Genomic DNA, 24,473 nt, shown 5'->3' on the forward strand with positions numbered 1-24,473 from the left:
AACCACCGCATCCAAAAATATCACATCAAGGGCATCGTTCCAATTTGCACGTCCTTTTCCATAAATGGTACCTTTACCCATCTATATATAGTGACAACAACTAATGATATGTGTAAGTGAAACTTCTCAACATATAGTGATGTTGCAAAATGATTAACAGCCATATGAGTAGCAAGTAAAGAAAGGATTATATTTGAAACTAGTTGAGACATGGTGAACAAACAATGACCAATATATAACTTAATAGTTGCATGAGTATGCTATGTTAACAACTATAAAATTAGACAAAAGTAAGTCACACAATATAGGACTTGCCTTTGACTTTCTCGTTTGGAGGGCGTTAAATGTAGCTTGCACGAAGTTGTGCAGGCAATGGGGCTTCTTGAATACTTTCACCTGAAAAAAGTGTATACCATATCATTGGAATTTTACAAAGAAGACAATGTCTACAATGTCAAAATCATCATGAAAAGGGAACAAACACGCTAACTAGCATCCACACAAACATGAAAAAATAGACACATGCATTTCTAAAGGCTACAATATCATATACATTGGCCTAAAATTTGAATGCTCTGACATCTAATTTGAATGGTTGACTAATATTAGTCTACTAACATATTCATAAGATTTCAAAAAGAACAGGGGGATTTTACATAAGAGTGGATCGAACTGAAATAAGCCCCAACAGGATCGTAACATGAAGAACTCAGAGAGAAGAAGCTACTTCTACTAGTGAAAATAGAGCTGGAGGCCATCACAAGGCACAAGGCACAAGGTACAACGTATACATTATTCTGTTTGATAAACAAAAAAAAAGTAGAAACCAATAGCAGGTACACAGATAGAGAGAGAGAGATAGATAAGTGGGCAAATTAGAAGCGATCCAAATCCAATAACCGACCTAAACCCCCTAATTAACGCAATCTCTCCATTGCATCAAATCCATCCAAAACAAACCTCCACACCATCAGCCAATGGCAATTAATTAAAAAAAATCGTATTTCAACATCAATATTACATTTCCGAACATACTTGTTGTTCATCAGTTATTTAGTAGATAGAAATGGATCAGATTTCTTACCGTTAGAAATCGAGCTTGAGATGCCGAGTGAGACTTGAGATCTAATAAAAAAAAAATCTCGACTTGAGATGATTTAATAATTAGTGGTGAAGGCGAGAAGAAAGGGCGGTTCAGTGGGGGAGAGAGTGCGACAGTGAGTAGTAGTAGCCTAGGGTTTTTTTTTTCTTTTCTTTTAATGGGCGAGAGATAACCAAAAAAATTGAGCCTGAAATTTTGAGCAGGTTGGAAAACTTTTCGAAAAAAAAATTGTCTCAGTGAAATTACAAATTCACGATATTTTATGACACAACAAAAGTTTTCGAATCCAAAGTTAGTAGGAGACAGAGAGAGGTGAGAGTGAACGTGGCTATGTCGTGTTTTGAAATCAGTTGTTTTTTAGTAAAGTTGTGGCTAGACCAAAAACTAGTTAGGTCAGGTCAAACGGTCAATATGTAACTATTTTAGTAAAATAGTCACAAATAGTTCTCCACACATATACACCTTTTTTAGAAAGAAATACCATTTGTGACGGTTTCAAAACGAAGTCACTAAAAACTTTTTAAAACAGTCACAAAAACCCTTTTCTGTCATTTGTGACCATTTTGAACAGAACAGTTACAAATAATATTTTAAAACAGTCACAAAAAGCCTTTTTTCTACTAGTGATTGCTTTCCTTCTCTAGGCCCTTGATAATCTAGAAATCTCACGTAGCTTTTGCATTAGAATAGTTTTTAAAAACTTAGGTTAATATGTAGGTAATAATCCTTGCATCTATCTATAAATATGTTACATGAGTATCTATGATTGTTGGCAGTAAGTTTCTGAAATCTAGGCTAGAGTACTTATTCTACAAATCCTGTGAGAATATAGCCTAAAGCTTTATATGAGTGAAACATTTGAGAAATGACACAAGGGAGAAGTAAAATCCGAATTGAGAAATCACACGTCCACTTGCTTGATCACTATACCATATCCTAAGCGAGAATTTAGTCCCTCTTTGGATCGATATAGCCAGAAATTCAAACCTATGAATTATTTTCCGCTAGTCGCCCCTCTAAGCCTTTCTTTAGCCTTTCATAAACTACAAATCCTTTACCCTGTTACAAAACAAATAAAAAAAAATCAACCTACCCATTTTTTGAATGAGTCTGAGAATAGAGATGAAGAATAGAAAAGAGAAAGACCTTTGAAATCAAAAATTTGTTAGTCGCTTCAAATAAGAAAAGAAAGTTTTCATTCAAATAATAAAAATAAAATAAAATAAAATAAAGAGTTAGAACTCCAAAAATATAATCAAAGGAGTCAAAAGCCAAAGAAAAAGAAAAATATGGCTAAGGATGGAAACAAAGTGTAGAAGCAAAAGTAAAGAATAGGGTTTTCTCTAGTTACATAATATGAAGACTCTCTTATCTCAGACTTGTCCTTTTTGAATATCTATTTCCTTCCTTTTAAACCATCTCCTAATCCCCACAACACCTAATAAAGACCTCTAGCTCAATTAGGAATAGGTTAGTGTGATAGTAAGTGGCAAATATGTTTGATCGACTCCGACTTCCTTGTGTGTCATTGAGATTGTAAGGTAAAGTGTGCCCACTGCACACTAGAGTAGCGAAACTTGAGCGGAAAAATCAGAGTGGTTTTTGTCTTGACATTTATGTGAGGACCTACTTAAGGACACTATTCCGAGGTTTCAAAAACGAACCTGCTAATGCATTTCATAGTATTACTCATTGTATATATGTTTATTCATAAATGATTGATTATTATGCATATATTATCTTAGGTTTTGACTTGATTATTCTGTATTCATTACTAGTGAGATGTATAGATAATTAAGTCATAGATAAGGAAACAATAGTTTTATTTCTTAGTCGTTGTAGTATATATGAAGTTTGTGAGTACCTTCACTGGAAAACTCTCACGAGGTTATAACTCGTCTACTAGGGAATTTCTAGTGGTTTAAGGCCTTGTTGCATATGGTCAATGCAATCGCACTCGGCGAAACGATATTAGTTAGAACTCTATTTTTGGTCACTTATGCTAATTTCCATATTTGCTTGAGGACAAGTAAAATGCTGTTTGTGGGTGATTTGATAAGAACCCAAAATTATAGTTTCAACCCCTTAACAATAATACTTTTAGACCAATTATGTGAGTAATAAATAAGAGTTAATGCTGATTACGTGCTTTTATGTATTTCAGGCATTGAAGTCAATTCTATGTAGAAAGGTGCCACTTTGGTGAAATAAAGGAGCAAGGGTTGGTTGCTAAGGAGTTCTATGATTAAAGGCCAAGATTCAAGGAGAAAAAGTCTTTGTAAATCCCGGTCAAAAGCTGAAAAGTCAAAGTCAACGCGGGCAGAAACAGCACACAAAAGTCAGCAGAACTTCCGAAGACCGTATCTTTAGACTCAGGCCTCGGAATTGGGTGTACCTTATGTCAAAACGACCGGCTTGGAAAGAGGTTTCTAATGGTCCAAACCTTGACCCAATCAGAGGAGCAAAAGTGGATAAAAAGTCTACTAAAGTCAGATCTAGCTGAAAAGGGCCATGTGGACCAAAGAGATTGGGTTTTGGGCTCGATTTTTCGGCCCAAAACATGGCTCCTCAGCCCATGCACGAAAATGTGGATCTGGTCTCCTCCATTTCCACACACAAGACTTAGCTCTTAAGAAACTTATCTTAGGATAGAAAGTAGCCATTAGAGAATAGTTCTAGATCTAGTTTTGAGAATTTTAATTAGTTTATTAATTAGTTTTTCATGTCTTATTTTAGATCTAGGTTTATGTTAAAGAAATTAGTTTAGAACGAAGTAGATTATTAATTTAATTATTTGAATCATTTTTATTATTCATTAGATCAATAAAATAGTTAGTTCTTCTTAATTTCGATTTTGTTATCTAAAATTGCTTAGATCTAATTTCGAGTCTTAGTTGTTAATGATTTCTTAGTTGTTAATTTAGATTTGGATTATTGTTTAGTCAATTTAATAAACTTAGAATCTTTATATTATGTCTTATTCAATTTCGATTGGAAATGATAGCATAATGATTCTAGGCTAAACCTCCATTAGAGGGGGTTGAAGAAGCCTTGATGAAGCTTGATCTTTGTTAACTTAGAAATCATCATGATAATCTATTCAATTCTAGAAATTAATTAGTTCACCATGAGAATGGGTTTGGTTGCTTCACATGCTAGTTATTAATTGGTAGAGATTGCCATGTATAATTAGGGATTATAATTACCATTTTGATATGCGAAAGCATAGAAATTTGGATCACGACGAATCTTTGTTAGTTGATTAAGTCGAGTTAAGGTGGAATCAATCCTCCCTAATTCTTTATCTAGTATCAATTTAGCATTTCCGTCATTTCGTTATTCGTATCTTGTTAGTTAATTCCCTTCATAAATCTCTCATTAAGTTTTGGATAGACCGATAGACGTAGAAAATATTGAATGCTAAAAAACTAGGAGTGTAACAAATATTTTACTCCACTCTATTTCGATAGATTTGATAGTAGAATAAATCTTTGATAAACAATAGTCTTCGTAAAGTTTTAGTTTTTCTTGTGTTTAAGAGATCAATCTTTTATTCGTGGAAAAACTTATCTTTTTACGTATATCATTGTCCACCATATCACTGAAAATGTGTAACATGCAGCATTGAAATATGGCAGGTGCATTGCAGAGACCGAAGGGCATACGTGCATAAGCATAGGTTCCAAAAGGGCAAGTGAAGGTGGTCTTTTCTTGATTGGTTTCATCAATTAAAATCTAAAAATATCCTTAGTACCCATCCAAAAAACAGTAATGCTAGGCGTTTAAGCATCTGATCAATAAACGGCAGGGGAAAGCATTCAGTTTCCTGTAATCAATACAAATCCTCCACATGATAGGAATTCGTTCTGGAATTAACTCTCCATCTGCATTACAGACCATTGTAATCCCATATTTCTTTGGTACTACATGGATAAGACTAACCCATTCGCTGTCAGATATATGATAAATGATTCCGGGATCCAATAATCGTAAGATCTCTTCCCGCACTACTTCTTTCATATCTAGGTTTAAACGATGATGTGGTTCTCTAGAAGTCTTAGAATTCTCTTCTAGATGAATTCTATAAGTGTAAATCTTTGGATCAATTCCTTTTATATCATCAAGAGACCAACCAATTGTAGAACGATGTTTTTGAATAACCCGGAAGCTTTTCTTTTTTTTTTTTGTTAACTGGGGTGAGATGATGATGGGATGGGTACCATTAGAATCAAGATAAATGTATTTTAAGTTAGGAGGGAGAGTTTTTAGGTCAGATATAGGTGATTTGGATAACAGGGTTTCCACATGGTTTTGTTCTTCCATAGTGAATAGTTGGCCTAGTGGGTTCTCTTTATGTTTGGGTAGATCATCATCCGAATTATACAAGGGAACGGATGCCAAGATGTTACTGGTTTCTTCCATATAATGATCCATGTCGAAATTAGAGTCTCCAAAGAATAAGAATTGATGCACATCATTTTCTGGGAAGGTCTTGTCACAATATTATTGGATGACATTCTCTATCATGCTTACTTCTCCTTCTAATTCCTCTTCCATATGCTCCTTCATCATCTTAAAAACATCACTTCCACTAAAAGATCTCTAAAAGGCATGGTCATAGATCCATTGAGGGAATTTATAAGGGCATTGGTTGTTGCCAAAAAAGGACGCCCTAGAATGATAGGTATAGAAGCATGAGCTACTTCGGTGTCAAGAATGATGAAATCCACAAGGTAGTAAAAATATTTTACTTTGACTAAAACATTTTTAACTATGCCTTTTGGGTATTTAATGGAGCGATCGGCTAATTGTAATGTTATAGTTGTAGGTGCAAGCTCACGGAAACCGAGTTGTTTGAATAAGTAGTATGGAAGGAGATTAACGCTTGCTCCAAGATCGAGCAGAGCAGTAGCTGTGTACTTATCACCTATAGTGCAAAGAACGGTCGGACGACTAGGGTCTTTATATTTGGCGATTCCATTGGTTTCTGTGAGGGATGGAAATTGTTCTATAAGGAAGGCATCTTTTGGAATGTTAGTTTTTCTTTTGTTAGTGCACATATCCTTGAGAAATTTGGCATATTTGGGTAAATGTTTGATGGCATCTAGAAATGGTAGATATATGGTTAGATTCTTGAATGTTTCTCTGATTTCATCAAAATTTTCATCATCATTGAGTGTCATCAGGCGTGCGAGACACGGTGCCTTTGGTTCATATTTCTTTATTGGGTCAGGTGTGGGAGATGATGGTGTAAGAACTAGAATTTCTATAGGGACAATAAGAGGTATCAGTTTGTCAAATTCTTGTTCTGGTAATATAGGTACTATAACGGGTATTTCTATAGGTGCAAGATCTTTAGGCAAGACTACTCTATTGTCAACTAGTTTGCCAGAACGCAAGGTTGTGACTGCTTTGATCTCTTGTGTTTCAGTGTGATCATTGGTAGTTTATTTTTGCCTTTCATGTAACAGCTGGATTGTTTGTTTTATGGTTGCCATGATATGTGTTTGTTATTTCATCAAAGATAACATCATCTCTGATGTTTTATCTAATGGGACATTAGTAGGTTGGGCAACTGGTACTAAGTCTCTTTGGTTGTTGATTGGTGGATTTTGGTAGTTCTGGTTAAAGTTGGATGGAACCATTGCTCTATTATGATTGTTGTAGGTACTTTGTCCTTGTCTAAACTGATTGAATATATTTTATGGTTTGACATGATTTGTGAACCAAGAAAGTGGTTAAGTTTGTTGATTAGTATTCCATTGAAAATTTGGGTGTTGCCTCCATGGTGCATTTGGTACAATGAAAGCACAAACTTCTTCTGGTTGAAGTGATGTTATGTTGTTAAGAAAGGGACAATGGGTAGATACGTTATTTAGATCGAAACAGAAAGTGCATGGTGCTATATCAATGTTCATGACTGGTTGGGGAGTATGGCCTTTTTGTTTGGTTGCAAGGGCATCTATCTTTCTTGTGAAGGTTTAGATTAATGTTTTCGATCGGATTTTACCTTAAAGATGTCATTGGCTTTAGAAGTACTAGGCTGGGATGTTCTAGAATTGTTTGTGTCACCCCAATGAGTACTCATTTCTGCTTGGTCTTCAAGAAAGGTTAGAGCTTCTATAGCACCTTTATCTAAAAAAATTCCATTACTCATGATCTCCAGTGTGACTCTGTGTTCTTGGAGAAGACCTTTGAAAAAACATTGGACAAGAGTGAATATTTATAGTTTATGGTAAGGACATGAATGGAGCAGGTCAGAGAATCTATCCCATGCTTCGGAGAATGTCTCACTCAGACTCTATCTGAAGAACTGTATCTTGCTTACTATCTCTTCTGTTTTCTTTGGTGGAAAGTACTTCTTCATGAAGGAGAACACTACCTTTTCCCATGTATCGAAAGAATCGGGCTTCTACGATAGAAGTCATGTGTGGCTCTTGCTAGCTAGAGTGAAGGGAAATATTCTCAATTTAACTTGAACATCAAAAATGCCAGGATGATTGAACATACTGCAGACCTCATGTATCCAGCATAGGTGTTCATATGGAAACTTGTGTTCGATACCATTAAAGATGGGTAAGAGATTGAACACGTTCGGTGGGATGTGGAAATCGCTATTGAGCTATGTGAGTCGTATACAAGATGGAGGTCCATCTTGTAATGGTGTGTAGAAACTAGAAAGAGGCTCTTCAGCTTGAAACTACTTCATCCGCCATCCTAGTAGTTGGGGGATGAGAAATAAGAGTATGTCGAGATCGACGTGCTCTCCTACGTGGGTAAGTTTTAAACGTGCTAAGCTTTTTATAGCCTGAGCATAGTCTCATGCACGATTGCGAGACTATTTAGAATCTACTTATATGTGCACATAATTGTATTGGATGCTCAAACAGTGAAATTCGTTTGTAGCTTTGAAGTTTTTGAAAAGTTTGCATGCAATGTCTGTAGATTAGAAACTATGCCTTGTTTGAATTTAACAGTAGGCTCGAAACTAGGTTTTGGGAACTACACGCTTCGAGGGAGATGATCGCTACTTCACCAGATGGTGTGCCACCAAGAATCTCACCCACGGTATTTTTGAGGGAGGGGAGTGAGGAAGGTGGTTGGTCCACTGGAATCTGGTAGTTCACTACTCTCTTTGTTCGTGCTAGATGTTTGTCCTGATGGAAGTGACTAAATTGGCTCTGGTTGATGGATTTTATCTTTTAGTTTGGTCTATGTAACAAACATTTAACGTAACGCCTGTTCTAAAGTGGGGCTTAATCCCACTTTTTGTTCTTTTAGGGCTCGGGTTTAGTCTTAGCGTTAATGTAAAGATGAGATCGAAATGTAAATCACACAATTATCCAAGCATGCTTAGTAACACACAATTATCCTCTTACACTTTTAAGCGAGAAGGTTTAGAAATTACCGCCCAAGGTGTGCATACACGACCCTTGGGGTGAAGGCGACATGGTGGGGTTGACGAAGTGTTTGGTGTCTTGTGTATCAACCCACCATTCGAGCTTTTCCTTATGGTTACAAGTTTAATCTAACTAAGACCCACAAGTCGGGTTGAAATGTGGCAAAGCCAATAAGTTACAATTGGTTGCCTTCGTGGGCCTAAAACAAATTTGCCTTCGTGGACTTAAAACTATGAAAGCAATAAACACAAAAATTTAACTAGGTTTAGCTAATTAACTATTCACTAATGATTAATTAAGCAAAACACGTAAAAGTTTGGAAAGTGTTCGTCAAATATTGGAACTTCAACCCCCAAGTTGCATTGTGATGTGCGAGCGTGGTGCTACTCTTTCTTGCCTCGCACATCCAACCGGTCCAAATTGGTTGAATCCCCAACTCTTGGTAAGTAAATTAACTTAAACCAAAAGACTAAACTTCCAAAACTTAAACTATTTTATATTTATCATAATTAATTAATAATTTTGTATTTTGATTTAACTATATGATATTATCTTAATTTAATCATGCATAAACAACAACTAATAGAAAATAAAACGTAAACATGCTACTAAACTAATTTTATGTTTAACTTTGCCTATGGATTACCAATTCATTTTAATTAATTAAAACTTTTAATTTTCAAAAAGTTTTTTTAATTGAATTTCTGGTTTTGAAAACTCAAAACTTTGCAAATCTATCTACTTTTTATCTACTAACAGTTTAATTAAAAAGACCAAGGGGAATTACAGTAGACTTACACATGAAGATTCCGAGCTAATGGAATCTTCGTATGAGAATATCGGTAGCGCCGGGGGGGTGAATAAAGGCGGATCGTGTCATATATCAGACGCTGGTGAATGGTTTTGAAGCGTGTCTCATCTGGAGTCGTGTGTCGACATGTGCTTGAGGTCGTATCGCGACGCGCAGGCACATGTGTGACAAGCGCGGCACGGTTTCTTTTGCTCCATTTGCACTCGTTTTTCTACAGCAAGTTCCGGTGATTCGTCTAGCTCATGCTATTCTCGGGCTCCTTTTTTGCAGAAGTGTGCTAAAAACATACGAAAACGAAACATCAGTAATGAAATCAAGACAAAAACTAAAAATATTTGAAATTAAGATTGGGAAGAAGGGTTCAATGAGTGATTTTTTTCTCCATCTTCCTCTTCCCATTTGAATCCGTGACGGCGGTGCCATTTGATTTGGTTAGAATAGTGGTGTGGGTTTTGTTGTTGTTCATCTTAAATTCTTAGGTTGGAGGAATGGTTGGATGGTTGGAAAAATCTCTCTCTACTAATTTCTAGTCTCTCTTACTCTTGTTCTTAAGTTTTAATGGTGGAAACACTAGTTCATTATCAAAACTTGTTGAAATCTTAAACACACTTATGGATTTAATGGAGAAACATGTATGAAAATGGATTGGATGATTATCTTGCTCACAAAGTTATACTCATTTGAACTTGTCAAATGAGTATGACTTGTGTTTGTGGGATTGAATCAACTTAGAGATAAGTAATGAAACTTGTATTGAAAAGATGTAATGAAAACTTGTATTGGAAAGATGTAATGAAAACTTGTATTAAAAAGATTAAGAACTTGGTTTAACAGTAAAGCTTGAAGAACATAAAAATGGAAAACAAGGAAATAACAAATTACACTATTAAATTAAATCATTTAATCTACTATTAATGACCATAGATTAGCTCTAGGGTAATGTTCTTTCTCTACAACTTTGGTTTATATAGGACACCAATTACATCTTTGCCCTTCCCTCTAGAAACAACCTTGTGGGCTTTTGAACTAAGCTCATACAATAGAATTCTTGATTTTGGCTTTAAATCCCAGAGTCCATAGCTTTCAGCTTTGAGTCCTTGAGTCTTTGACTTTGACAGTTGATTTTGACTTTCCGACACTTTTGCTCCTAAGCTGGAATCTTTCCAAACAGTGTAAATAGCAATCCTTTTTGTGCTAAAATGCACATATTAGGAATATGTGTCCTAAATGGCATATATCCTGCAAACGGTAACAAAAGCTATAAGTTGTCTGTTCATTAAGCATAATAAGGGCATAATTGAAGTACTATAAGGGTAATAAAATGCAAATTTGGGGACTGATCAATAAACTAAAAACTAACCAAATTTTAAACTAAGAGTCTACCTTCTTCCTTTAAACTCCCATCATTCAAATTCTAAACAATCTAGGATGAACCACATCAAAAACAAACTTTGAGATACTCTAAACTAGTCTACTTCAAGCACATCAACTAAAATTAAAACCCTGAAAATTAATAGGCCAGACATAATAGGTTTTGAAATAGCAGACCGGCCACAGGTCGGGGTGCATGGCTAGTAAATACTTGTAATCAGACTTAACAAACTAATGAAAATTTTCTATTTCCTCATTTCTTATTTTCATTCTATTATGGTATCAGAGCCTTTTTAGTCTCATGATGAAAGCAATCCTTCATCATCAGAGATAAGATTAGTTTTTAGATCCATCCTCTTTTCTTCAATTACTTGATTGATTTGTTAAACTTGATTGTTGTTCATCTGTTATTGTTGATAAATTTGATCGATTATAGATTTCTTTTCAATTTCTTGATTCAAAAACCTAATTTTTCATCATCATCAATTCTTTTTGTTATTATCATGGCTCAAAACATCACCTACCACAACATCAATAACTTCATCTCTATCAAATTAACCAAAGACAATTACATTCTATGGAAGTCATTACTTATTCCTGTACTTTCTAGCTTTGATATGCTCGGTTTTATCGATGGATCTAATGTTTGTTTTGCTCAGTATATTGAGACAACCACTGAAAACAATACAACTCTAGTTGTTAATGATAAGTATCTCGATTGGAAGAAGAAGGATCAACAGGTGTTAATTAATTTGGTTGAATGCTACCATTTCAAAGTCTCTTTTACCTTATGTGTTATGGGTATAAGATCATCTTTTGAACTATGGAGTGTCTTGGAAAGGCGTTTCTCTGCCACAGTCACTAGAACTCATGTGTTAGAGAGACCTGTGATTTACACTTCACAACATCAAAAAGGGTTATTCTACTATGGCAAAGTATCTTCAAACTATCAAAGAGACCTGTGATTTACTTGTTGCTTCTAGAGAAATAGTTTCTGATAGTGATATCATCTACTATACTTTAAAAGGATTACCAAATGAGTACAAGCCTTTTGCAACATCAATTCGTATTAGAGAGCCACCTATTGTACCTTATGAGCTTTATAGTCGGCTCATGAGTGAAGAACTTACTACAAATGAAGAAGTTTCAAAAGAACTTACTACAAATGGTCAAAGTTCAAATCAATATTCTGCAAGTTCTTCAAGACCTATCTGTCATATATGTAATAAGCATGGACATCTAGCTATTGATTGCTTTCAAAGAATGAATCATGCATACATTGGAAGGCATCCTCCAACCAAACTACAAGCAATGGTTGCAAATAAATCCTCTTTATCAGATGACTACACCAACACTTCATCACTTGGTCACACTGATTATAATGGTTATAAAGACCTTTTTGGTTATCATGGTGGTTCATCCATATCCAATGGCTTTGCTGGTTATCATGGCTTTACTGATTACAATGGCTCTAATCATTATGATGCTGGCTCTACTTCTTATAACAACTCATCTTCAACTTGGATTACTAATACAGGGGATACAAATCATGTAACTCCTCATGTTTCTAATCTCAACACTTATTCTGACTATGATGGCAATGAGAAGATTTATGTTGGTAATGGTGATAAGAGCCCAAAACTGTAGTTTTAACCCTGTAACAGTCATACTTTTAGACCAATTATGTGAGTAATAATTAAGAGTTAATCCTGATTACGTGTTTTTATGCATTTCAGGCTTCAAAGTCCATTATGTGCAGAAATGTGCCACTTTAGCGAGATAAAGGAGCAAAGGTTGGTTGCTAAGGAGTTCTGTGATTAAAGGCCAAGATTCAAGAAGACAAAGCCTTTCTAAAGCCCGGTCAAAAGCTGAAAAGTCGACGCGGGCAAAAAGCAAGACTCAAAGATGAGAACTTCGAAGGCGTATCTTTGGACTCAGACCTCGGAATTGGGCCTACCTTATGTCAAAACGACCGGCTCCGAAAGAGATTTCCAAAGGTCTAAGTCTTGACCCAATTAGAGGAGCAAAAGTGGACGAAAAGTCTGTTGAAGCCAACTGCAGCGGAAGAGGCCTTTTTGGACTGAAAGAATTGGGTTTTGGGCCTGATTCTCTGGCCCAAAACATGGCTCCAAGCCCATGCACGATTTTTGGATCTGGACATATAAAAACAAAAGCTTAGCTCTTTGTTAATGGTAGATAGTTAGACCTAAAACAATAGATAATTCTAGGTCTAGTTTTCATTAAATAAAATTAAGTTTAGTTTAAATTCAATTCTTGTTTTAGATTAAACTCTTAGAATCATTGTTCTTCATTAATATTGATAAATAAAATAGCTAGTTTGTTAATTTCGATTTTTGTCATTTCAATTTATAGATCTAATTTTAATTTTTGTTCAGTATCATTTCTGAGTTGTTAAATTAGATTGAAGTATTGTTAGTTAAATTAGCCAAGTAGAATTTTGGTATGATGTTTAGTTTTAAATCAATGGAAAATGATAGTGGTATGAATCAAGGCTAAACCTCCATTAGAGGGGTTGAAGAAGCCTTGATGACGCTTGATCTTTGTTAAACTTAGAAATCGTCGTGATAATTATTCCACTCTAGAAACGATTAATTCACCATAAGAATGGGTTTAATCGCTCACATGCTAGTTATGAATTGGTAGAAATGTCATGTATAATTAGGGATTAGAATTACTATTTTGATATGCTAAGCATTCAATTTGGATCACGACGAGTCTTTGTTATCGTTGATTAAGTCGAGTTAAGGTGGATTCAATTCCCTTTAATTCTTTATCTAGATTCAAACCCTTAGCATTCTCTCTTTTCGTTATTTTAACTTGTTAATTTAATTCACCTCGTAGTATAGAATTCCCCTCGTAAACCTCTCATTAGACTTAAGACCGATTAGTTAACTATGAAATCATTCCATGCTAGAGAACTAGGAGTGGAACGAATTTGTTACTCCACTCTATTTCGATAGAATTGAGAGTAGAAAACTTGATAAATATAGACTCGTAATTAAGTTTTAGTTTACTTACGTTTTGAGTTTCATCGTTCATTTCGTAGGTAAACTCAAAGTGAGCGCACCCGCGCCCTCAGCTGATTTTGCCGGATTTCCACAGTTTTGATTCAAATTTTCAATTTTCAATTTTTTCAGTGTTCTAACTTGTTATATACACTGAACACGCATGAACAAGACGCTATTTATAAAGCCAAATCAAGGATCTTGTCGGTATTTCTTTCTTCCACACCTCGCATCTCCAGTTAGAGGTTTCTACTAGTATATCAGAATTGTTTGGAGTGTTGCATGTTTAGTTAAGTTCGACTTAGTCTTGCATGATATTAAGGTCTAGTCGAAGAAAAACAACTAACGTAATTACACGGTAATGTCGACAAACACGTCTATCTAGTATACCACCCATTATACCTCTAGCTACTATTCCATACACACCACCTGATATAATGGCTGAAGAAAGAGAGACTCCTCTCTCTGACTTCTACAAAGCCTTGAGCGATAGCCCCAAATCTTGCATCGTTCTAGCAGACCCAGTGGGGGATTTCGAATCCCCCAAATATTTTTAATTTGTTACCCGTTTTTCATGGTTTAGACCATGAAAAACCTTATCAGCACATGCGTAGGATTGAACAAGTCCTAACAACATTCCACCATCCTACGGTTGGTGTGGAACAAATTAAACTAAGGGTATTCCCTTTCACCTTAGCCGATAAGGCAGAGTCTTGGTTAACTGCCCAAACGCCAAACTCTGTGGACTCATGGGCTCAACTTGTTCAATTGTTCATGGAACAATTTTACCTACCACTAAAGACAGATGAAATGCTTCAAAAGATTCATTTCTTCCGCCAGAATCCTCATGAATCCTTTTCAGAGGCCTGGAATCGTTTCACTGATCTTCTCATTGAATGCCCGCATCATAATCTTGCGAAAGACACGCTTGTTTGTGCCTTCTTCAAGGGGCTTTTACATCATCATAAGGAGGTTCTAGATATCATGACTGGAGGTAGTTTTCTTAGTAAAGGAGCCTTGGAGGCTTATAAATTCTTAGAAGATCAATCTAAGAAGAACAATAATTGGGGAGGTAACGATTCCTCCCGCTCCTCTCCTTCTTCTCTTGAGGTTAAATATGATCCCGAGTTTAAAACTCTTATCGATGCTCTCACTAAAAAGGTAGATGCCATCTCTGTTCAACAACAACCCACTCCAGTCATGAACATTAACTCTACTCGTTGTAATGTCTGTTGTAGTCTTGAGCATTCCGACTTCTATTGTCCTCTTGTCTATGCACAAACACCACCACAACCATCACACTTCAACCAGTTAACTCAACATCAAGGACAAGGGAACTTAGGTGACCAGAATAGAGGTTTAGTACCCATAACCCAGAACTATCAATATCAAGACATGAACGCTCAACAAGCTTTAATTCCAATACAACCATCTACAGACAAAGTAGTAGTGACCTTGTTGGAGAAACAAAATCAAATTATGCAACAAAACTGCAACTTGATGAAAGATCAGCATGATCAAAACTCTAATATGATGAAACAAATGATGCAATCTTTGTGCCAAAAGGTTATTGACATGTCTTCTAACCAAAATAATAACCAAACCGGCGTGTTTCCAAGTCAAGTAATGCCTAATCCTAAGTCAACAAACACCGCCTTTGAAATAAACAGTATTTACTATAATGGTAATATAAACCAAGGGGACCTACAGGCAGTCACTACCCTTCGTTCAGGGCGAGTAGTTGATAACCAAGTGACTATGCCTAAAGATTACCCAAAAAACTAAAAATGATACCATACCAAATACTATAATAGAAACTGAAGACCCTACAACTGTAGAAGTACTAGTTAAACCACAACCAAAAGGGAAAACATTACAAGACCCAATAATAGAAAGTGAAGACCCTACACCTGTAGAGGTTCCAATATGGACACCTAGATGGAAAACGGATAGAGATAAAACAAAGACTAATAAAACTTTTATCCCTTCTGCTAAAAATAGCGATAAAGCACAATATCCCCAAAGACTAGTTGTGTTTAAAAAGGACAAGAATTTTAATGAGATTAGGGAAGTGTTTTAAAATTTGACTATAAACCTACCTTTTCTAGAAGCTATAAAAAGTCTACCTGGACACGCTAAGTTTCTAAAAGAGTTGTGCACCAAGAAAAGGAAAACCAACATACCCCACGAAGCATTCTTAACTGAACAATATCCCTCTTTATCTGAACATAACGGAATTGTTAAGTACAAGGACCTTGGTTGTCCTACTGTATAATGCACCTTAGGTGATACCTTCATAACAACTGCTTTATTAGACCTGGGGGCGAGTGTTAACTTACTCCCTTTTTATTTATATAAACAACTAGGTCTAACAAAACTTCAACCAACCAAAATGACTTTGCAGTTAGCCGATCGTTCTATTAAGTATCCCAAGGGTATAGTTGAAAATATTCTCGTTAAAGTTCAGGATTTTTACTATCCAGCCGACTTTGTTATTCTTGACACAGAAGTTACTCATGATTCCATTCCCATCATCTTAGGGCGTCATTTCTTGGCAACCGCCAATGCCCAAATCAATTGTCGGGATGGCTTAATGACTTTTTCTTTTGGAAATCTTTCTGTAGAAGTTAACATGTTTAGACAAAAACAGGGACAACTAGGTTTGCCTGTAGAAGGGGAAGTGAAGTCCATTGAGAGTTTTGTACCTCACATTAGTGCGGCTGACACTTTAGTCCCCACACTAGTAGATACCCCTCTTATGGAAGAAGACAAGGATCACAATTTCTACTCCCTAGACGTAGATAATATCAAGGAGGATTTTCTTCAACTCTTTTGCAACCTTTCTTTGCCACCTCGCGAGTTCTCTCCTATTGACATCCATTCATCTCTTGACGCCATGACGGAAGAAGAATTTTTCGCCCTCTATCCCAGTGATTTTTCTTACCCACCTATTGAGGAATGTCTTGCATATCTCAAGGCCTCTGATGATATAGACCTAAAAACACTAGTTGAACACCATTCACCCACCTCACATCCTCATGTCACTCATTCACCTTCCATCACGAATGTTCCTCGCCCTCTACCTTTTCAAAGAACCATTGAGTTTGTACTTGACCTTGGCATTTCTCCTATGCTTCATAACTATCTAAAACCAACTGGTGAAGAAGTAACACCCAAAGACAAGCCACCGACACTTTTTTCATTTTTTCCATTTTTTCCTTCTCAAAATTATCCACATCCTACGTTATCTTCCACAACCATCAATTTTCTCCGCGTTCATTTTACTTGGCATCCCCTTCATAAGAGGACAAAGAAGAAACTGTATGCTCGATTAGGTTTTAGATCTATAAGGCTTTGCTCTCATTCCACTAAGCTACGTCATAGGAAATCTTGGTGCTTCATTATGTTTGATGGTGCATTCCATGTTAATTATATGGTAAACTGCATTTTAATACATATATATTAGATAAAGTCTCGAGTATCTGACTATAAAAGACTCATTTTATTTTTCGGTGTACTCCATTCCAATCTTTCGTACAATACCAACTTTCTGGAGTATAGGCCAAACAAAATTTTCAAACTTAAAAAGAGTTTTACAATTTTGTGTGGGGGTGGCGTATTTTGGTATTCATTTCAAATCTTGTTGCCACCCTAAGCCTGTCATGTTTACTCGATAGAGTTTGTGTTAGTTAGTACGTACCAGTTTAATTGTGATTCATATTATCATATCATCTTTACAATATTTCTGTTACAGGTACTGCCAATTTTTGCCACGTTTCTATAGTAAATTCTTTCCTTATCTCTTTACACTTTGAGGACAAAGCGTTCGATTGTTTGGGGGTGGGATAGAAACATTTGCAAAAATTAGACACTTTTAGGATGTAAATTATGCACTTTTATTTATAAAATGTTAAAAATTATAAAAATTAGTTAGTTACATAATTTAATTGTTCTATTAAATTGTTTCATGAACCCCCTTCTCCCAAATTGTTTGGGGGTGGTATAGAAACACGATGTAAATGTTAAGCACATATTAGGTTGTATATTACGTATTATTTGTCTTAAAAATAATAAAAATAAAAATAAAAATAAAAAGTTTATGTTATACACTTAGGAATATTGGTATTGTTTCTTTCTCTATGCTCTTAATAATCTAGAAGTCTCACGTAGCTTTTGCATTAGAATAGTTTTTAGAAACTTAGGTTAATATGTAGGTAATAATCTTTGCATCTATCTATAAATATATTACATGAGTATCTATGATTGTTTGGCAATAAGTTTAAAATCTAGGCTAGAGTACTTATTCTACAAATCCTGTGAGAATATAGCCTAAAACCTTATATGAGTGAAACATTTGAGAAATGACACAAAGGGAGAAGTATATTCCGAATACGAAATCACACGTCCACTTGCTTGACCACTATACCATGTCCTAAGAGAGATTTAGGCCCTTTTGGATCGATATAGCTAGAAATTCAGACCTAAGTATATTTTTAAGCTAGTAAGCCCTAATCGAGCCTTTCATTAGCCCTTCCCATAAACCACAATTCCTTTACCCCTATTACAAAAAAAAAAAAAATAAAAAATAAAAATAAAAATCAACCTACCCATTTTAGAATAAGTCTGAGAATAGGATGAGTGAAGAAAAGAGAAGAGAAAAACCTGTGTAAACAGAAATTAGTTAGTTGCTTCAGAAAAGAAAAAGAAAATAAGTTTCCATCCAAAGAAAAGAAAAGAAAAAGAAAAAGAAAAATAGAAATAAAATAAAAACTCCAAAAATTAAATAAAAGGAGTCGAAAAGCCAAAAGAAAAAGGCTAAGGATTGAAACAAAGTGTAGAAGCAAAAGAACAAGGTTTTCTCTAGTTACGTAATATGAAGACCCTATTATCTATGACTTGTCTTTTTGAATATCTGTTTCCTTCATTCTTAAACCATCTCCTAATCCCCACAATACCTAATAAAGACCTCTAGCTCAATTAGGAATAGGTTAGTGTGATAGTAAGTGGCAGATGTGTTTGATCAACTTCAGCTTCCTTGTGTGTCATTGAGATTGTAAGCTAAAGTATGCCCATTGCACACTGGAGTAGCAAAACTTGAGTGGAAAAATCAGAGTGATTTTGTCTTGACTTTTATGTGAGAACCTACTTAAGGACGTTATTCCAAAGTTTCAGAAACGGACCTATTATTGCATTTCATAGCATTACTCATTGTATATATGTTTATTCGTAGATGATTAATTATTATGCATATATTAGTTTAGGTTTCGACATGATTATTTTGTATTCATTGCTAGTGAGATGTATAGATAATTGAGACATAAATAAGGAAACAATAGTTTTATTTCTTAGTCATTGTAGTATAGATGAAGTTTGTGAGTACCTTCATTGAAAACTCTCACGAGGCTTTTAACTCGTCCACTAGGGAATTTCTAGTGGTTTAAGGCCTTGTTGCATATGGTCAATGCAATCGCTCAAATAAAACGAGAGTAGATAGAAACTCCATTTTGTCACTTATTCTAATTTCTCATCTTTGCTTGAGGACAATCAAAATGCTGTTTGGGGGTGGTTTGATAAGAACCCAAAACTGTAGTTTTAACCCCTTAACAATCATACTTTTAGACCAATTATGTGAGTAATAAGTAAGAGTTAATACTGATTACGTGTTTTTATGCATTTTAGGCTTCAAAGTCTATTATGTGCAGAAATGTGCCACTTTAGCGAGATAAAGGAGCAAAGGTCGGTTGCTAAGGAGTTCTATGAATAAAGGCCAAGATTCAAGGAGACAAAGCCTTTGTAAAGCCCGGTCAAAAGCTGAAAAGTCAACACGGGCGCAAAACGAACAATTAAGTCAACAGAGAACTTCCGAAGGCCGTATCTTTGGACTGAGACCTCGGAATTGGGAGTATCTTATGTCAAAACGACCGGCTCGGAAAGAGCTTTCCAATGGTCCAAGCCTTGGCCCAATCAGAGGAGCAAAAGTGGACGAAACATCTGTCGAAGCCAACTGCAGCTGAAGAGCCCATTTTTTACTAAAGAAATTGGGTTTTGGGCCCGATTTTCCGACCCAAAACATGGCTCCAAGCCCATGCACGATTTTTGGATCTGAAAGTATAAAAACAAAAGCTTGACTCTTTGTTATAGATAGTTAGGTTAGAAAATAAATTAGGTTATGATAAGAAAAGTAGCCATTAAACCTTAGTTCTAGATCTAGTTTTAGATTAATTAATTAGTTTTTATTCTTGCCTTAAATTCAGTATTAAATTATTTTTATTGCTATTCATTGGATTAATAAGTAGTTGTTATTCATTCAATCATATCTTGTTCTTATTGTTCTATTAGATCTATAAAGTTAATTACTTATTCCATAATGACATGTTCTTATTATTGTTCTTGTGTTGGGAATGGTAGTATAGAAATTTCACATCAAATCATTACTCTCACCATTGTTCCTTTTGGGTTTGATTAGTTGAATTCAATTTAAGTCTAGATAGTTAAGAGTGGAACGAATCCTTACTCATTATATTGCATGATTATGTTTTGAGAGTAAGAAGAATTGATTTAAACGTAAGAACGGTAGGATTACATATTAGTGTTGTTAACATTAATATTTAGGATTCTATAGTTTTTACGGGTTATCTAATATTTAGTATGAAAACAATACTATGAGGTAACTAAGATGGCAGCGGGCAAAAGTGGACGAAACATCTGTCGAAGCCAACTGCAGCTGAAGAGCCCATTTTTTACTAAAGAAATTGGGTTTTGGGCCCGATTTTCCGACCCAAAACATGGCTCCAAGCCCATGCACGATTTTTGGATCTGAAAGTATAAAAACAAAAGCTTGACTCTTTGTTATAGATAGTTAGGTTAGAAAATAAATTAGGTTATGATAAGAAAAGTAGCCATTAAACCTTAGTTCTAGATCTAGTTTTCGATTAATTAATTAGTTTTTATTCTTGCCTTAAATTCAGTATTAAATTATTGTTATTGCTATTCATTGGATTAATAAGTAGTTGTTATTCATTCAATCATATCTTGTTCTTATTGTTCTATTAGATCTATAAAGTTAATTACTTATTCCATAATGACATGTTCTTATTATTGTTCTTGTGTTGGGAATGGTAGTATAGAAATTTCACATCAAATCATTACTCTCACCATTGTTCCTTTTGGGTTTGATTAGTTGAATTCAATTTAAGTCTAGATAGTTAAGAGTGGAACGAATCCTTACTCATTATATTGCATGATTATGTTTTGAGAGTAAGAAGAATTGATTTAAACGTAAGAACGGTAGGATTACATATTAGTGTTGTTAACATTAATATTTAGGATTCTATAGTTTTTACGGGTTATCTAATATTTAGTATGAAAACAATACTATGAGGTAACTAAGATGGCAGCGGCGCCATTTGATAAACATAAAAATGATAGTTTACCTACGAAATGAACGATGAAACTCAAAACGTAAGTAAACTAAAACTTAATTACGAGTCTATATTTATCAAGTTTTCTACTCTCAATTCTATCAAAATAGAGTGGAGTAACAAATTCGTTCCACTCCTAGTTCTCTAGCATGGAATGATTTCATAGTTAACTAATCGGTCTTAAGTCTAATGAGAGGTTTACGAGGGGAATTTTATACTACAAGGTGAATTAAATTAACAAGTTAAAATAACGAAAAGAGAGAATGCTAGGGGTTTGAATCTAGATAAAGAATTAAAGGGAATTGAATCCACCTTAACTTGACTTAATCAACGATAACAAAGACTCGTCGTGATCCAAATTGAATGCTTAGCATATCAAAATAGATAATTCTAGATCTAGTTTTCATTAAATAAAATTAAGTTTAGTTTAAATTCAATTCTTGTTTTAGATTAAACTCTTAGAATCATTGTTCTTCATTAGTATTGATAAATAAAATAGCTAGTTTGTTAATTTTGATTTTTGTCATTTCAATTTATAGACCTAATTTTAATTCTTGTTGAGTATCATTTCTGAGTTGTTAAATTAGATTGAAGTATTTTTAGTTAAATTAGCCAAGTAGAATTTTGGTATGATGTTTAGTTTTAAATCAATGGGAAATGATAGTGGTATGAATCAAGGTTAAACCTCCATTAGAGGGGTTGAAGAAGCCTTGATGACGCTTAATCTTTGTTAAACTTAGAAATCGTCGTGATAATTATTCCACTCTATAAACAATTAATTCACCATGAGAATGGGTTTAATCGCTCACATGCTAGTTATGAATTGGTAGAAATGTCATGTATAATTAGGGATTAGAATTACTATTTTGATATGTTAAGCATTCAATTTGGATCACGACGAGTCTTTGTTATCGTTGATTAAGTCGAGTTAAGGTGGATTCAATTCCCTTTAATTCTTTATCTAGATTCAAACCCTTAGCATTCTCTCTTTTCGTTATTTTAACTTGTTAATTTAATTCACCTCGTAGTATAGAATTCCCCTCGTAAACCTCTCATTAGACTTAAGACCGATTAGTTAACTATGAAATCATTCCATGCTAGAGAACTATGAGTGGAACGAATTTGTTACTCCACTCTATTTCGGTAGAATTGAGAGTAGAAAACTTAATAAATATAGACTCGTAATTAAGTTTTAGTTTACTTACGTTTTGAGGTTCATCGTTCATTTCGTAGATAAACTATCATTTTTATGTTTATCAAATGGCGTCACTGCCATCTTAGTTACCTCATAGTATTGTTTTCATAGTATAATTAGTCATTTTTAAGTCCCATTAAACCCACCCACCCTTGTTTGATTCATACTGTGGTTATCCATTTCAGCATTGAAAAGTTCCGCGAAAAACTACACGGAAGCGACTGCTTCAAAACGGAGCACTGCCCTAAACCTCGAACCTTGAGCTGACCAGCCCCATATCGAAGCGCGACCATACTAAAACACTATAACTTGAAGTTACACGGAGCGCGACCGCGCCCAAAGTGAGTGCACCCGCGCCCTAAGCTAAATTTTTCCGGATTTCTACAGGTTTGTTTCGAACTTCGATTTTTTAAGTTTTTCAGTGTTCTAACTTGTTATATACACTGAACATGCGTAAACAAGACGCTATTCATAAGCGAAGCAAAGACGCAATCAGGTATTCCTTTCTTCCATACCTCGCATCTCCAGTTAGAGGTTTATACTAATATATCAAGATTGTTTGGTGTGTTGTCGTGTTTAGACTTAGACTTGCATGAGATTAAGGTCTGGTCAGAGAAAAACACTGAACGTAATTAATCGTCAACATCAACAAACAAATCTATCGAGTATACCAATCACTACACCTCTAGCTACTATCCCACCCACCACACCTGACATAATGGCTGAAGAAAGAGAGACTCCTCTCTCCGACTTTTACAAAGCCTTGAGCGATAGCCCTAAATCTTGCATCGTTCTAGCAGACCCAGTGGGGGATTTTCGAATTCCCCCAAACATATTTCATTTGTTACCCGTTTTCCATGGTTTAGACCATGAAAAACCTTACCAACACATGCATAGGATTGAACAAGTCCTTACAACATTCCATCATCCTACGGTTGGTGCGGAACAAATTAAACTGAGGGTATTTCCCTTCACCTTAGCCGATAAAGCAACGTCTTGTTAACTGCCCAAAGCCTAACTAACTCACTGGACTGGGCTAAACTTGTTCACCGTTTATGGAACATTTTTACCCACCCCTAAAGACGGATGAGATGCTTTCCAAGATTCATTTTTTCCGACAGAATCCTCATGAATCATTTTCTGAGGCTTGGAATCGTTTCACCGATCTGCTTATAGAGTGTCCACACCATAGCCTAGCAAAAGACACGTTAGTTCGTGCCTTTTTCAAAGGACTTCTACATCACCATAAAGAAGTCCTTGACATAATGAATATGGGTAGTTTCCTAAGTAAAGGAGCCTCGGAGGATTACAAATTTTTAGAAGATCAAACTAAATGCAATAATAATTGGGGGGGTAGTGATGATATCTCCCATTCTTCTAGTTCTTCTTCAACAGTTAAGGCCGCCGGTATGTTTGAGATGAAATCCGATCCAGAACTTAAAAATTTAATCGAATCTCTAACTAAAAAGGTTGAGGCTATTTCTTTTCAACAAAAGCCTATCCCCGTCATAAATGTCAACTCCAACCCATGTAATTTGTGTTTGAGTCCTGAGCACCCTGACTCCTATTGTCCTCTCGCCTATGAACAACAACAATTAGAGCAAGATAATGTTTACTCCGTTAATAGCTATCCTATTCCTAATGCCCCATGGAGACAACATCCCAACTTTAGTTGGCGAAACAATCAACAAGTTACACCTCCAGGGTTTAATAACCAAAATGTTAGGCAAGCAAACAACTATAACCAAGCTCCACCTAGGCAAGGACAAGGACAAGGTCAGGGAAATTATAATAATTATAACAACCAAGCGCAACCACGACAGGGTCAAACACAAGGTCAGGGTAATTATAATAGTTATAATACCAATAGAGGTATCGTTCCGGTTAACAATAGTAACTATCACAACCCACCCATAAATAATCAACGTGAGATAGTTCTAGTCGCACCACCTGTGACTACTACACCTACACAACCGGATCGTATCGATGCCTTTATACAGGTTACCCAACAACTTTTCCAAACAATGACTCAATCAAACCAACAGATCTTACAATCCATAAATCATGGCATACAACAGTTAGCCCAAGAGAAAGCCCAACCAAAAGGCGTGTTTCCAGGACAAGCGATACCAAACCCTAAAAACAAG

General features: G+C 35.4%; 1 non-coding gene across 1 annotated transcript; it reads right to left on the reverse strand.

Moving 5' to 3' along the window:
- Positions 1-23,417: 23,417 nt before the first annotated feature.
- Positions 23,418-23,521, reverse strand: LOC147475842 (small nucleolar RNA R71). The gene has a single exon (XR_015209986.1). It is a non-coding gene; the product is annotated as a small nucleolar RNA R71 (small nucleolar RNA).
- Between the last annotated feature and the right edge of the window lie 952 nt (positions 23,522-24,473).

Source organism: Coptis chinensis, chromosome 9 (genome assembly GCF_015680905.1).
Source record: "Coptis chinensis isolate HL-2020 chromosome 9, ASM1568090v1, whole genome shotgun sequence".
NCBI classification, from domain to species: Eukaryota; Viridiplantae; Streptophyta; class Magnoliopsida; order Ranunculales; family Ranunculaceae; genus Coptis; species Coptis chinensis.